The sequence below is a fragment of the Muscardinus avellanarius genome (genome assembly GCF_963383645.1).
Source record: "Muscardinus avellanarius genome assembly, chromosome: 9".
Lineage (NCBI taxonomy): Eukaryota > Metazoa > Chordata > Mammalia > Rodentia > Gliridae > Muscardinus > Muscardinus avellanarius.
The window spans coordinates 13805804-13822522 of NC_137795.1; positions in this window are offsets into that span (position 1 = coordinate 13805804).

A 16719-nucleotide genomic window follows, 5' to 3' on the forward strand; every position below is an offset into this window, starting at 1 on the left:
GATCTCGACAGGTAGATGCTCCCTGTGACCTCAACTTTAGTCTGAGTGACTTCTGCTTATAAGCAGGGCCCACTTCAGTGAGGCAGAATGAGATCTGGAGATAAATGTTGACATAAGCCAGGTGTGTTTATGGGACCAACCTAATCGAGAGCTGGACTTCAATGTCCATGAAAGCTTCGTCTTTGATTTCTTCCTGTCCTGATCAGGTTGTCAAGATGGGCGCTTGGCTCTGTGGACAGCAGATCCTGTCAACTGGAGAGTTACCCAGAAATTGGGAAGTGGGATCTCCCTCCCTCCCTTTTCTTTCTTTCTTTCTTTCTTTCTTTCTTTCTTTCTTTCTTTCTTTCTTTCTTTCTTTCTTTTTTTCTTTCTTTCTCTTTCTTCCCTTCTTTCCTTCCTCTCTCTCTCCCTTCTTCCTTTTTATTCTCTTTCATATTCTCCCTCTCTCTCATGTTCTCTCTCTCTTTCTTTGCTTGTTTGCTTGCTTGCTTGCTGTTTTTAACTGGAGTTTGGACCTATGGGCATTCTACCTCTGAGATACATGCCCATCCCTTCTTATTTTTTTTTTATTTTGAAGCAGGATCTCACTAAGTTGCCAAGGCTGCTTCAAACTTGCAATTCTTCTGTCTCAGTCTCCCAAGCACTGGATTATGGGTGTGCACCACCATGCCTGGGTCAGCAGTGGGGCGTCTAACATTGAGATTCTCCTAAACTCAAGAATGTTACTATTTAATCAGTGTATGAGGATATATCTATTGTAAAGGAAAACTTCAGAAAGGCACTGTGAGTACAGAAGCAAGATTAGCCTCATGGAAATCAGGCAGTTGGCCAGATCCAGCCATGCCCGTAGGGGTACAGAAACACACATGTGTGAACCCTGTGGAAAGGTTCAGTTAGATTAATTAATTTAATCCTTAAAGGCCCTGAGAAGTAACTCTTATGCTAGATTAGATAGGAAAAAATAGATACTTAAATTGGTGAAGAATTTGCCCAAAGGTCTGTGAAGAGGAAATGTTAGGTATGCTGGCTAAAAACCCTTTGCTTTTATCTTATGTCCTGCTATAGAACTGAGGCCTGAGTCTTCAGTATCCAAGGAGCCTCATGACCACAATCCTGTATCATGGCCTCCGTAACACATCTTAAAGAGTACTTAGCCCTTGTAAGATTGATTAAGGCTGACTGAATCTCACAGTACAGCCTCTGAGCTGCAGTGCTGGTAGCAGGTGGAGGCATTGGCTTACTCTTCTTATGTTTGAGCCCTTTAGCCAAAGGCCAATCTTCAGCCATCTGGTAGACCAGGTGGAGCCCTGGACCAGGCTGATTCTGTGGCACTGACAGAGCTCATCTGGTTTCCCCAGTGCAATCAGAACCTGGCTTTGCTGATACCTTCACCACTCTGCATTGAGTCAGGGTGTTGTGTTTGAGTTACAACAGTCAACATTTGGCATAAAATTTATTTGATCCTCAGTCATCATCTTCTTTAACATTTGTCTGTAAGGAAGAAAGCCAGTCTAGTCTTCTTTAGGCTGGTTGGGGCATCATCGAGGTGACTGTGGGGGGTTCTTAGGACACATATAAAAAAGTGACAGGGTGTGATTGATCTGCCTGCAAATACTGATTCCTCTATCACCCACCTGAAGGGACTGCTTAGTGAATGCCTAGTCCCTTGAAGGAACTCTAGAGAATTAATAAATGCAGGGTCAAAAATCTTGTGTCCTCAAGAAGAATGGAATCAGAAATGCCTCAGGGAGGAGCCATTCTGCAAAACATTTACAAAAATGCAGGGAGGAAGCCATAGGGTTATTGTAGAAATTGGCTTCTGGGCTTGGGACAGTTGTTAATGAATTTTTCTGCCAAATGCTAATTTTTATAACTCAAAGACAATCCAAAAGAAGGGTGACTGTACTTTAGACAGCCTTTCCTAAACTTTTAACATGTTTAAAGGTAAAAATTAATTGGAAAATCAACCTTGAAATTGAAAACAAACAGAAACAAATGAACTCAAGTATTACTATAACCATGCAAATGAAGCAACAGTTTTAAGTGATAAATTTAAATATAACAACCTGCCTATATATACTCTTTGGTTGGTCATATTGCATAGAAACTGGAAACAACTTCTAAAGTCACTCAATTACATTATTATAATAACATTGTGACAGTAATTTAAAAACTTTTGATGAAAATTAGTTCAAGTTTTAAAGACTTATTCTTGCCCATAAATATAAATTAAGATGCCAGGCGTGGTGGCGCACACTTGTAATCCCTGTGTGTGGGAGGCGGAGACAGGAGGATCGTGCAGGTTCGAAGCCAGCTGCGCTGGCTTAAGAGACCCTGTTTCCAAAAATAAAGTAGGTCTGGGAGTGTAGCCCCGAGGTAGAAGGGCTTCCAGGAACCCTAGTACCACCAAAATAAATAAATAAATAAATAAATAAATAAATAAATAAATAAATGTAAATTAAGAAATTGGGAAAAACATTTCTATTATTCATGAAATATTCAATGAAGTCAGAAATCATCAATAGGTATTACATCACTAAATTTGCTGGTGAATAGAAATCTTACAGTGCAATACAGAGGAAATCTGCACAATTGCCTTGATCCTTGCAAAGGAGAAATGTACCTTTCAATAGAAGGAATAAAGAGATGAGTGTTTCTGGTAATGCTATAGCACTGATAACCTGTTTCTTTTTTGATGATACAAGAAAAAAAGCTCAATTTCATCTGGAAATTACTTTGGCCACAAGTTTTAAATCAAATTGAATAAAATCCATATGCCTCAACTCTACATGAGAGATAGAAGGAATCGACTAGTATGCCTCAACCTTATCTTCTCCCTTTCCCTAGTATTCCCCTTATATCTCTAGAAAATACTGCTGCCACGTTCTACCCTAGAGATTCCGTACAAGTAGATAAATGGGAATGTGGGTGAACCATTAGAAAATTATTGCACAGTTAGCTATATGATGGCAGTGTGATTTCTTACAAGTGATAAATCTATCCCCCAAACCAAAGATGTTGAGATTAATAACAGCTATTAAATCCATATTTGGTATAATCTTGAAATCATCCTTTTAGATACCATTTTAAAACATCAGTTTTAACAAGCAAATAGTTAAAGCCTTTTCTTACTCCTCTAAAGTCATCCATTTCTTCTTCCATCTCTCTTACCACTATTTGCAACAATGTCATTCATTTGTGTGTTTATATGTCTAGTGATTCCCACTTGCCTCTACCTACAAAAATACTGAACCAAAATCAATTCCACCCCTGGAGAGATGTCTGAGATTCATGGTAATTTCAAGGTCTCAAAAGATGGCAGGGATGGAGGCTCCCACTATTTCCCAACGCAACACACAGATGGATCTTGAAAAACAACTTAATTTGGCATTGATTCCATAGCAGGTATTGTACAAATGTGATTTTATTGAGTTAGGAAGTTCCTACTTCCTGTACTTGGCACACTGTTTTTATCTTAGGAATGCTTTTTCTCTCTCCCCATTAACAAAGAGCACCAGAAGTTATTTGACTTCAGCTGGCTTTGACAGCAATATACCTAATAATGACCTTTGGTTTTAATAGATCAACTCTTCTGCATTATTTTATAATTGAGTTGCCGTGTCTTCTTCAGGGTACAATTCTAGCCCCCACTTTTTTTGACAATGAGCTGATTGGACCCTCTGGGTTAGTTTTAGTTATGAAGGAAGAAATGCTTCTGCCAGGGGCACAAGATTCCACCAAATGCCAGTTAAGACTGACACCTGCCCAGATATAGAAACCTCGTGCTTTTAGACTATTAGACATAGAAGTAGGTACTGTGTTGATTCATACTAGATTGAACTTGTACAAAATCATTTGGTAAAAGAGAATTTGTTTGAAATAACAGAGATGTTTAAGGTACCTCTTAGTAATCCTATCTCCTGTGACTAACATCTGTGAAAAAATAAAATATCACAAAGGCAGGGCATTTAATTTCCCAGGCCCTTCAAAAATTAAGAATTAGGTAACCCCCATCTGTTAAGAATCCAAAACAAGCTGAGGATCTTGTTGAAGGTAAAGGGAGTACACACTGGATATTTGAGGAAGATAGTTATAAACACCAGCACTGACTTCATAACTAAGTACAGAAATAAGAACATGTAGTAGTTTTGAGTAGTTAGTTATTTCTTATCCCAATTTGAATTCATCAGTAATAATAATAAATAAGCTGGGATATTAAATCCAAAATCCTGAGATAAGCCCTATTTCAAGAAATCCAACCATATCCACTATTTATGACATTTTCCATCTAATACCCCCAGGGTTACATCCATACATGTTCAACAGGCTCTTGCCAAATTCTCACTATTTTTTTTTTTGTTGTTGTTCTGTTCTTCTTGAAACATTCTGTTTAAGTCTCATTGTGAGTTGGAGGCTACAAATATCAGTGGGGTTAAATAGTCAGGACAATAGGGGACCCTCTCACAGGCAATGTCCATGAATATGTTGTTACTTGATGTTTTAAGCAAATGAAAGCTCCTCTTCAGAGAGAAAAGACTGCTTTTATCGGCAAGGTTGCCTAGAAGTACTGAGGAGTCAAGGTTCTCAGATTCAACTGATTCTACTCAAGCTGCTCATCTATTTCTCAGGTTACCAGTTATTCCCAATCGATGTTTCAATCTATTATGAACAGGAAAAATGAAGAATCCTTTAAGGCTGTTTAGGAGTTCTCTGATTTCCTACTATGAGATAAGCTAAGAGTTTATGATTCTCAGCTTGTCGGGTCTGTTTAATGTAAATTATATCATGTATAGAAAAATGGACGGAAATGAAGAACATTATGCCAAGTGGGATCAGCCAGTGTCAGAGAACCAAGCATTAAATGTTTTCTCTCACATGTGAAATAAGAAAATCAGACACACAAAAGATCAGTATAATATGGAAACAGAGGTGGAAGGAAGCGGAGGAAGGAAAGAAGAACTGATTAAGGAAACAGTTCAAATGATGCTATGCCCATGTGTGAAGCATCACTCCCAGACTCACTGTTATGCACAAGGAGGTACGGAGAGAGAGTCTTGTGGGACTTGAAAGGAGACATGCCAAGACCTGTGTGCATGCTTGTTTATATGACTTTGAATCTCACTATGATGTATAATTACAATACAATAGTAAAAGTATAGAAAAAAGTTAACTAGCTGTAGCCCTTCTCTCATCACCATGGCAACCTTATTATTTACTGATGTCCTAAATCCTTGCCCTCAAGGGTCACTTTAATGAACCATGGTTAATAACTTAAACAGTCAGGAGGCGTCTAAATTTTCCAATAGCAGTGAAGTTGCCACTAGTTCAGATGGGAGCGGTGTGCCTCCAGATTCCTAAATCTCATCTCAGAGCTGTTTTCTGAGCTCACTCTTACCATCTTGAGCTATGCTGGCCAAGGTAAGCAAAGAGTACACAACAGCAGCACAGAGCTTTGATCACCCTTGGCCGGGGGGCACATTGTGGAAGAAATACTGATCCTGGAAACTGCTGCTTCCTGGTGGGGTAGGAATGCTGCAAGTAATGATATTTCACCAAAGCTAGATAATGAAGAAGGCTGCCTGAGGGAATGGGAGACATCCCAGCAGGAGCTTAAACCACACAGCACCCCCCATAGGTGTGCCTGGGAATGCCACCCAGAACAAAGGGAGTCAGTGCCAGTACTGGACCCTCTCCCTCATGTCTTCCAGTCTCCATTACTCAAAGCCACCTAGTAATGGAGCCTGGGGAGTGCAATTAGTAGAGAAAAACTCTTAAAATTACAGAGAGCAGCAGAAGAAATAGAGGAAATGTGCCTGATAGTAGACAAGCAAATGACTACCATGTCCCTTTTGTATTTATTTGTTTCTATAAAAAATAACAAAGAACAGAGAGAGAAATAATTAAGACTGATTGTGACATTTCTTCTCCTGGTCACCACTGTCTCCTCCCAGTTGGCATCTTTATGGGTAGTGTATGCATTCACTATTGCTGTGTAAAATAAAATAAAATAAAATAAAATAAAATAAAATAAAATAAAGTGACTTGAACAACACACACTCACCATTATCCAGTGGGTGAGAATCTGAGCAAGGCTTAGCTGGGCCCTTGAGGGGCCTGCTGGCCAGACTGCATCACCAGGGATGGACTCGGGGGAGATCTCCTTCCAAATATCCTCTGGGTATTTGCAAGATTTTGTTTTGTAGCTGTAGAACTCATGGTGGCCTGCTTTAATGAGGCTGTAGAAGAGAGTGAAGCTCTTTCAGAAGGTCTCAGTCCCTCTTTCTTTCAGGGCTTTCCCCTGATTACCAGACCCATCCAGGAGGATCTCTCACATAGTTAAATAAAATTCAACTGATTTGGTATCTTAATTACAACTGAAAAGTTCCTTTTTTTCTGTATACTGCCAGCTAAAACCCAAGAAGTTTATAGGGCTTGCATACACTCAAAGGGAGAGGATTATACAGTCTGTGTATGCCAGGGAACAGGAATATTGAAGATTATCTTACAGTTCTACCCGTTATACTTATTTCCTGCACAATCCTTTGTAAGTGTCACTACTGAGTTTCTTCCAGTTCTGTTAGCCAGTACCATTAATTTTGTTTGTGATTTTTTTTCTTTTTCTTTTCCTTTTTCTTTTTCATTTTTTTTGGTACTGTGGACTGAACCCAAATGCAGGCATTCTACCTCTGAGCTAGACCCTATACTTATTTTTTTTTGAGACAGAGTCTTACTGAGTTGCTGAAGGTCTTGCTAAGTTGCAGAAACTGCCCTGGAACCTCAGAACCTTCTATTTCAGTCTCTCAAGTACTAGGATTACAGGCTTGAATCACCATATTCCACACTATTTTTTTTTAATCAACACTTAATCTGAAGTCTCATGTAGTCTCATGTCCTCTCGTGATATCAGGAGCCAGATGTCACTTGCGATGCCTGGGATCTGTCTCACGACGCCTGGATTCTCGCAGTATCTCCGCTTCTAGATTCTAGGGTTCAGCCTCCTATCCCCACCGGAAATTACTAGTATCAGAGACAAATCTTCACACTGTACCCTGAGTTGCTCAGTTACTGGAAGGAGCTATGTGTTTAAATGGGTATTTTCAAAATTTGGTGAGTAAAGTAATCAAAACGAGAGAGAAACTGGAGCAAAGAAGGAACCCAGAATACAGCATCGGACCTCTTTGTGGTGCCCAGGAGCTTGGCTTTCCTGAAAAGCAGTGACCTCTTGCATACTAATCTCCATTTTTATAAGGGTCCCCAGAGAGCTATCACTGTCAGGAGAGAAGTACTGGTGTCCACAGAGAAGGCCCATGTCTTCAGAGAATTGGCAGTGGACAGAAGCTCATGATTTGAGCGATACATATGCACGTCTGGTGCAAGAAATACAGAATTCTCTTTTGTGGGGCTGTGTACTATAAAAGGGCCATGACAGGGCTGGCTTCTGGTCCTGGCTCTGGGACTCACTGCTGGGTGAATTTGAACAATTTTCTTAATATCTTTTGATCAATTTCTTTTTCTGTCTAATAGGTCAGGTCACCTCTCCCCCCACCCCCATGTGACCCCTCCGTGACAGGAGGTAGAACCCTGGAAGCTAGAAGTGGAGATTCCGTGAGAATCCAGGCACTGCAAGACAGATCCCAGGCATCCCAAGACAGATCCGAGGCATTGCGAGGCCACATCTGGCTCCTTATGTGGAGAGAAGATCAGCGTTCCCACTCTTAGCTCCACCCCCCAAACCCCTGCTTAAAAGCTCGGGCACTTCTGCCCTGCACTTGGGTCACTCAGCCAGCAGATCAGGACTGTGCGGCTCTCCAGACCTGTGGCTTGTTGGTCCCTTCTCCCCCAACCCCACTTTGCCCCGAACCCCAAAGGTGCCAAGTTCTTTCTGATTAAAGCAGGTTTATCTGATACCTCGATTGGTGCTCTCCTCCTTCATAATTTTCCCAAACTCTCTTTTCATTCATTTACTGACAATGAATTGTTAATTCAGAGTTTGAAGCTTAGCTAATCCTATGTCTCTTAAAATTACGAGAGGGGCACTGTTTAGGTGAGTTAGAGTCCAGAATCCATTTTTTAAAATATAAGGGTGATTTTTAAATGGGTGTGGTGGCACAAGCCTGAATTCCAGTATTTCAGAGACGGAGACAGGATGATCACAGGCTTAAGGATAGCCTCAGCGACTCAGGGAAACATTCCACAGCCTTGTGAAAACCTGTTTCAAAACATAAAAAGTGCGGGGGGTGTAGCTTAGAGGTAGAATGTCCCTGGTTCCATTCATAGTACCAAGAAAACAAAACAAACAAACAAACAAATGTGATTTCAAATACTTCTCAGGTAGGAACGAGGGGTAAAGTAGAAAACTCCTAGGCCCTGAGCTAAATGACTCAGAGCGCGTCAGCCCTTCCCATGGTCATGTGATGAAATACGAAAGTACAGACTCATGGGGATTGCTGGTGGTTTGGAGTTTTTCCTGTTCTTAGAGACCCTGCTTTATTTATTTATTTATTTATTTATTTATTTATTTATTTATTTACAATTTCAGGCACTCTTGCTTGCCATGTGATCCAAATATGTTTCCCCTGATTTTCAAGTGGTCTGTGCAGTAAAACAGTTTTATGAAATGATTGACTCTCCAACTGAGAGGAGATATATCAATTTTATATCAATTAGAAGATTCTAGTTTTGAAGTTGAGCAGTATCCCCGATAAGAGGAGAACGCAGAAAGAAGTAAACCCCAGGGACCAACCCATAACACTAACTCTCTCTCTGGCTTGTGTACAGGGAAATGACTTTAAGTTCAAATCCAGTTGCTGAAACATTAAAACTAAAAGTCTTTTTTGAAACAACATGATAGAGACCAGGCAGCTACTTTGGGAAGGCTTTTACTCTAATATTGCCAATAAAACAGAAAGACTTTCTGTTCCCCTGCCCCAATTTTGTCTAGCTGAATATTTAACCTGCTTGTCTTTGAGGTCAGGATGCCTGAAGGCAAGATGTTCCTCTTTAGAGAACCTGGCTGAAACCGGTTGGCTGGTCCCCCTAGACCACCTGTAACTTCATTAATAACCTCATCTGCATGCTAAAGGACACACCTCAGCGTCATGACAGTTGACAGTTGCCATAACAATGAGTGGACAGAACCATAAAAGAAGTGAACAGAGGTGGTGCCTGAATTCCTGAAGAATTTCTGCCCATTCCTGGCAATAACGAGAATATTCCTCCCCTTTCTCGGCCTCCCTTTCCCCCTCATTTTCTTTTGTTTATGTCTTTTTGTACCCTCCTAACCTCAAGGGGTAGAAGTTGATTTTTGGATTTTAAGTCCTATTTTTCCTATTCTTGGCCAGGAACGAAAGTCTCCTTTTCTGCTTACCTCATGCCCCATCTTGTTACTGGTTCCACAATTCTGGGAATGAAAAGGGATCCAGCTTTAGGGGTCAAAAATTGCTAATGCTTCCACAATCCTACATTGGAAGAAATGCTGTTACCCTCACTCATAACCTATATATAGAGGACAGAGATTATATTTTTTCTCGAGTTTTTTCTGTGTTGAATTTCGGGGCAAAGCTTCAGAAACTTCTTTCAAGACAGTCTTTCCACACTGGTGTCTTTGATTAGACACATATATGTGCTTTCAGACCTGTCTGTTTTAAAAATCCAGTTATCTTGTCGGTTATCACAGTGGCACAGTGGAAACTCAGTGGCTGGTCACTTCTTTTTTTGACCCAGAACTAGAAAATTTAGCACAGGAAAAGAAAAATCAATCTTACTGCCAAAAATAATCAGTAGAGGAGTGATAACTGAGTCATGAAAGTGACTGGTGTCATCAGTCCTCCAGGAGGATGCAGGACCATCCACGGTTCACATCTCAATATATCAATGGACCTTTTCTCTTGCTGTAGTGTTGCACAAGAGACAGTCCACAGAAGAATAAGACCCAGAGGCCAGATCAAGATGCAACAAGTTTATTCAAAAGTAAAGCTCAGACGGCAAAGCTCCACATCTGAACCCTGAATGGTATCAACATACAGATTATATAGCCCCAGTAATGAGAGAGCAAGTTTTGAATGGATCAATAACAGGCAGGAGTATTAAAATGTGGCAAGGCCTGGATGGGTGGCGCCATGTTTGGCTTCTACCTCACTTCCCCTTTGAGACCACTATATTGAGCTTTACATTGGGGCCTCATGTTCTGAATTTTCATCCGCAAGGCTGTACTGGATGGACCTATAGTGATGCCACATAAAGTGGGCAGCTGTGTTCTGAACTACCCAGGTCTCGACCATGGAAATTCTAGCTTTTTTGAGTAAAGGGATCAAATGGCAGGAAGAAGAGCAGCTCTAAGATCTTGAGAAAGGGATAACCAAGGTTGTTAGGCCCCTGAGGGCAGAGAACCATTCTCCAAAGACATTTTTTACATCCCAACTCTTCCAAGTCTGGATAGGGACATGGACAATCTTTCTTATATCATCAGCAGCGGTACTGCCATGATCACACCAGTCTAGTCAGTTGTCAGGGTGAAATTCAATGACTATCGGTGTCTGTATCTGGCCATTTCAGGTTGGGTTCTCCTTGGCCCAGAATGTGGGCCACTCACCTGCTACCTCTGGGTTTATGCACACCACTTTTTGCTTCTCAAACAGTATCCACTCTTTTTCTCATGGAATTTATAGGAAGTAAATAAGCTAAGAGATGGGTACTGATACCTTCATTTTATGCTTTTCTGAAAAAATGATGTTTGCTCTGGACAGCCTAAAATATATAGAAGGACTTTTCTTCTTCCTAGGGTGCATTTTGAGGGGGGCAAAAAGTGTTTGCTGGGAGACTTTCCCAGTTGCCCCAATTACATGGTCATGTTGCTTAGTAAGGCAGTTAATTGGACTGATGGCCACCGAGTGTTCTGTCCCAGGGTCAATGAGGAACCAGAGCTTGTGACAGCCACCTCCCTCTGTCATTTGGATCATGAGCCCCTCAGGGACTTTGAAACTTTCCCCCCCCCTTAAGTCATAGAACAAACCCAGCCTGGCCAATTGCCAGGAGAGGACCTGGGCAGGAGCTAGATGGCTCCTCTTAGGGACTTTAATTTTTTTTAGGGCATTCATTTTTCCACTATCCAGGCTCTTCACAGAATGCAAACTGGTCATACTGAAGAGCTCTCTTTTCTACCGAGAGTGAGAGACCCCCATCTGGTTGGTTCTTGGTTAGGCTTGCCATGGAGTGCTGCACTCCTGACCATCTTGATGATAGCAGCTGTTTGTTACATTTTCTGATCTGCTTCCCATTTTTTATGTCTTAGCTAATGAAGACCTTGTTTGTTCCCTCCAGGAGTTGGGAAGCATTCTTTCATATCCCTCCAGCTTCTGTAGATTACGATGGATGTCACTGGCTTTCTGACTAATGAAGGCTGTGTTAACCATTCCCTGGTTTTTAGATACCTAGTGGTCAAATGGAGTAAACATGTGATAAGACTCAGAGGGCCACTCATGAAAAGTGCAGGAGCTCTCACTGGGCTTTTGAAGAATCTCTCTGACTTTGACCATGTTTGTGGCTTTGGAACCTCCCTTTCAAAGCCCCTGGAGAAGAGCATTTCTATGTTTCATGTTTTGCCCTGTCTTCAGGATTATTTGTATCCCAGTGGGGGGTGTTGTTGGGGCATAGTTGAGCATAGGATGTTGGGGGACATTGTTGGGCATAGGACTGGGGGTTCAGTGCTTCAGCTGTGGCATTTTCTTCAGCCCAGTGTGCGGCTGATTGCTGAATGGAGCACCTTTCTCAAGCATTGAAAGATGTCAGGAGGAGTTGATAGTAGGATTGTGTGCTTGGAAGATGGATTGGAGGAGGTTGGCCAGGGAGCATGTTTTTTCATGTATAAGAAGTAATATAGTGTTTCCATTCGAAAAGGTCAGTTGTAGTAAAGGACCCTTTCCCTCACTCCTGCCCTATTCTCTTGTGCTTTTGCTTCTAAATAGCCCCTGCCTATGACTTGTTTCTGGAGCCTGCTTCTAGGCTACGGAGACCTACTTCAGCTATTTTGCAGACTCATGGAAGGCAAAAGTGCCTCGGATTTTAGTTCCTGGGGCATCCTGTAGTCAGTGCCTTGTTGGTCTTAAAGCAATGATGCTCCTTCGTTGTGCGGTCGGCTGTGCTCCTTCCCTGGGAATGCCCCTGGATCTTCCTGTGGTGCCTTTTTCTTTATTTTCTCCTTTCTCTGGTGTTCCCGAGAGTACTTCCTGAATAACTCCTGTTCTTGGGAGTCTTTATCTTGCTCTTTGCTTCTGGGAAACTGATCTAAAATATATACTGCACAAGTTGATTTGCTGATGTTAATTTTGATTTTAGTCCCTGTATTTCTTTTCTATTGATCCTGTAACATCAATTGAGTAACCTAAAGCAACACAAGAGTATCCTCTTACAATTCTAGAAGTCAGAATTCTAAGTTGGTCCACAGGGCTTTGTTTTTTCTGGAGAGTCAGGGAAAAAAAATTGTTTCATTGACTTTTTTAGTGCACATCATGATTTTGTGGCCCCTCTTTCAGCAACAAAATATGTCATTTCAACCTCTGCTTCTCTCTTTGCCTGAAAAGGATTCTTGACATTATATTGGAAACACCCAGATATTTCAACCTAATATCATTAAACCACATCTGTAAGTCTCTCTTGCCCTGTAAGGTAATACATTCATAGGTTCTGTGGATTAGGATGTAGAAACTGGAGGTGTGGTTATTTTATTTACCACAGCATCTGTATCATGAGATTGACCTATAAACTTTTTTTATATATGTGTGTTTTGTTCAATGCTGGTGTTCAAATGATAACATTTATTGAGAAAATGTTTTTATTATGTTTTCTAAAACTTTTACTGCTGCAAACATGTACCACTCCTAGACATTGTATAAAAATTTCCTGTAAAACCAAAGTGAGTAAACAACTTTCGAAAGCTGCGTGCGTGTAAAAGTGAAACCAGTCAGTCCATTAAAACAATAATTTAGTCTAATTATTTTTAGGTTCCTTCTCACCCACTGTAAATTTGTTTCTTTCTTTATGTGTCAGTTGTATAAATACATTATACAAGATGGGTTACTTACATGAAAAATTTAAATTAATTTGCATAGCACGGGCAGGTTGTTACCTGTTTTCTTTGTAAGTATCCTCTTTGTCCATGCTTCCCAAAGTTACATTCTCTGTTCTTCTTGATTTTATAACCTATGAAAAATGTATTTATTGACTAACTATTCAAAGAACTAGCTCTTAGCTTTACTAGTTATTTTGTTTTCTGATTCATGTATTTTTTTAATGTGTTGAATATATTTAGGTTGTTAATTTTTCATTTCTTATAATTAAAAGTGTAATTGATTGTATTTATTCAATGCCAGTCTGCTTTATTATCTAAAATATGGTCATTAGTTTCACATAGCTCTTTAACATTTCTTTACACTTAATATTATTTTATAAGTTCCATATTATTTGTAAAAGCTAAAATTTTATTGTATGTCACAATAAAATGAATCCCTTACTATAGGACACTGCGATATTATCCAACTTTTCTGTATCAGAAAAATATTGTGGGGGGCCCGGGTTGCGGGACTCTGGGCCCCGGCTGTACTGCGCGTAGCACGCCAGACCCCTGGAGAAACTGGGCCCAGTAAGATGCTGGGTTCTGGGCGGGGGTCGCGCGCGGGGCACGCCAGCTGGGGCCCGGGTCGCTGGACTCTGGGCCCCAGGCCGAACTGCGGGTAGCACGCCAGACCCCTGGAGAAACCAGGCCCAGTAAGATGCTGGGTTCTGGGCGGGGGTCGCGCGCGGGGCACGCCAGCTGGGGCCCGGGTCGCCGGACTCTGGGCCCCGGGCCGAACTGCGAGTAGCACGCCAGACCCCTGGAGAAACCGGGCCCAGAACAGAAAAAGATAAAGAAAAATATCGGAGAGGAGATAAGAAAGCCGCTATGGATGCCAGGACACTGGAGATGCAGACAAAACTTATCTAAATGCACTGGAACTTATGGAAAAATTCGCCGTGAAAGAGGACTGCTATTTCTCTATATTGTTAAGAATCTCAGACATCACATTTAAGGAGAGAGTTTAGCGGAGACCAAGGAGAAATGCGGTGTTGAAAGAGTTTTCCGCGATGGTGGTAAAGACTTGTATTCAGGAGAAGCAGAAACCGGATCTTACCAACTTTATTTTTTTGGAGAAATTTCACCAAATGTCGAATGCTACCATCAATGCTTAGGAACACTGGACAACATTCAGAGTGGAAAAAGAGCCTGGGAAGGATTTGAAACGGTGGAGGCAGTGGCAATGCCAGTGGCCAATACTCAGGGGAGGCAGAGATCTGATACATTACACCTGGAACCTTTGAAATAATAACCACAGAGACAGTGATTGGAACCTGCTGAGGAGTTAGGCAGGCACCGGGGCCAGTGGCCGTCATCGGAGCTTGCTGTGAGGCAAGGCCACTACTGAGGCCTCCGTGGCTGAGATTGGAACCTGCAGAGGGGTTAGAACGATGCTGGGGCCAGCGAGACCGGCATTGGAGCCTGCCATGAGGCAAGGCTTATGCTAGGGCCTCCGAGGTTGGGTCCGGAACTTGCTGAGGGGTTGGGCCGGTGCTGGGGCCAGCGAGGCCGGCATCGGAGCTTGCCGTGAGGCAAGGCTGGTACTGGGGCCTCCGAGGCCAGGATAAGAGCCTGCCGAGGGGTTAGGCCGGTGCTGGGGCCAGCGAGGCCGGCATCGGAGCCTGCCTTGAGGCATGACCAGTGCTGGGGCCTCCAAGGCCGGGATCGGAGCCTGCCGAGGGCTTACGCCGGTGCTGGGGCCAGCGAGGCCAGCATCGGAGCCTGCCGTGAGGCAAGGACGGTACTGGGGCCTCCGAGGCCAGGACAAGAGCCTGCCGAGGGGTTAGGCTGGTGCTGGGGCCAGCGAGGCCGGCATCGGAGCCTGCCGTGAGGCATGACCAGTGCTGGGGTCTCCGAGGCCGGGATCGGAGCCTGCCGAGGGGTTAGGCCAGTGCTGGGGCCAGTGAGGCCGGCATTGGAGCCTGTCTTGAGGCAAGGCTGGTACTGGGGCCTCGAGGCCAGGATAAGAGCCTGCTGAGGGGTTTGGCTGGTGCTGGGGCCAGCGAGGCCGGCATCGGAGCCTGCTGTGAGGCATGACCGGTGCTGGGGTCTCCGAGGCCGGGATAAGAGCCTGCCAAGGGGTTAGGCCGGTGCTGGGGCCAGCGAGGCCGGCATCGGAGCCTGCCTTGAGGCATGACCAGTGCTGGGGCCTCCAAGGCCGGGATCGGAGCCTGCCGAGGGCTTAGGCCGGTGCTGGGGCCAGTGAGGCCGGCATCGGAGCCTGCCTTGAGGCAAGGCCGGTACTGAGGCCTCCGAGGCCAGGATAAGAGCCTGCCGAGGGGTTAGGCCGGTGCTGGGGCCAGCGAGGCCGGCATCGGAGCCTGCCTTGAGGCATGACCAGTGCTGGGGCCTCCAAGGCCGGGATCGGAGCCTGCCGAGGGCTTACGCCGGTGCTGGGGCCAGCGAGGCCAGCATCGGAGCCTGCCGTGAGGCAAGGACGGTACTGGGGCCTCCGAGGCCAGGACAAGAGCCTGCCGAGGGGTTAGGCTGGTGCTGGGGCCAGCGAGGCCGGCATCGGAGCCTGCCATGAGGCATGACCAGTGCTGGGGTCTCCGAGGCCGGGATCGGAGCCTGCCGAGGGGTTAGGCCAGTGCTGGGGCCAGTGAGGCCGGCATTGGAGCCTGTCTTGAGGCAAGGCTGGTACTGGGGCCTCGAGGCCAGGATAAGAGCCTGCTGAGGGGTTTGGCTGGTGCTGGGGCCAGCGAGGCCGGCATCGGAGCCTGCTGTGAGGCATGACCGGTGCTGGGGTCTCCGAGGCCGGGATAAGAGCCTGCCAAGGGGTTAGGCCGGTGCTGGGGCCAGCGAGGCCGGCATCGGAGCCTGCCTTGAGGCATGACCAGTGCTGGGGCCTCCAAGGCCGGGATCGGAGCCTGCCGAGGGCTTACGCCGGTGCTGGGGCCAGTGAGGCCGGCATCGGAGCCTGCCTTGAGGCAAGGCCGGTACTGAGGCCTCCGAGGCCAGGATAAGAGCCTGCCGAGGGGTTAGGCCGGTGCTGGGGCCAGCGAGGCCGGCATCGGAGCCTGCCGTGAGGCATGACCAGTGCTGGGGCCTCCAAGGCCGGGATCGGAGCTTGCTGAGGGGTTAGGCCGGTGCTGGGGCCAGTGAGGCCGGCATTGGAGCCTGCCTTGAGGCAAGGCTGGTACTGGGGCCTCGAGGCCAGGATAAGAGCCTGCTGAGGGGTTTGGCTGGTGCTGGGGCCAGCGACGCCGGCATCGGAGCCTGCCGTGAGGCAAGGCCGGTACTGGGGCCTCCGAGGCCAGGACAAGAGCCTGCCGAGGGGTTAGGCTGGTGCTAGGGCCAGCGAGGCCGGCATCGGAGCCTGCCGTGAGGCATGACCAGTGCTGGGGTCTCTGAGGCCGGGATCGGAGCCTGCCGAGGGGTTAGGCCAGTGCTGGGGCCAGTGAGGCCGGCATTGGAGCCTGTCTTGAGGCAAGGCTGGTACTGGGGCCTCGAGGCCAGGATAAGAGCCTGCTGAGGGGTTAGGCCGGTGCTGGGGCCAGCGAGGCCGGCATCGGAGCCTGCCGTGAGGCATGACCAGTGCTGGGGTCTCCGAGGCTGGGATAGGAGCCTGCCGAGGAGTTAGGCCGGTGCTGGGGCCAGTGAGGCCGGCA